Raw genomic sequence first — 366 nt, 5'->3', positions numbered from 1 at the left:
GAATAGGTAAACACGCTTGATTGGAAATGCTGACATTCATATAACTAATCGTTTTTCTCTGCGAACAATTTACTTTCAAAACATAAAAAAATAGACCCGTACTCATGTTCATGAAAAAACGCTATTTCCTTAGCTGGCTGAAGCACACTAGCTCAATGAAGGCCCATGTTAGAGATCCATAGACGCTGGGCATTTATTTGAAGAGTAAACATTCTAGTTTACTACATAAGCTACAAATAACAGCTCTGTACATATTATTTAATATTTAGGCCTACAGGTTTTTAATGGCTCCAATTCGGCCGTCTATGGGAATAATTTCAATATGAACATTGACCTGATAAAAAAGAATATATTGTAAGCAATGAA

Source organism: Gadus macrocephalus, chromosome 21, assembly GCF_031168955.1.
Source record: "Gadus macrocephalus chromosome 21, ASM3116895v1".
Taxonomy (NCBI): Eukaryota; Metazoa; Chordata; class Actinopteri; order Gadiformes; family Gadidae; genus Gadus; species Gadus macrocephalus.
Note: the sequence above shows the minus strand (reverse complement) of the source record.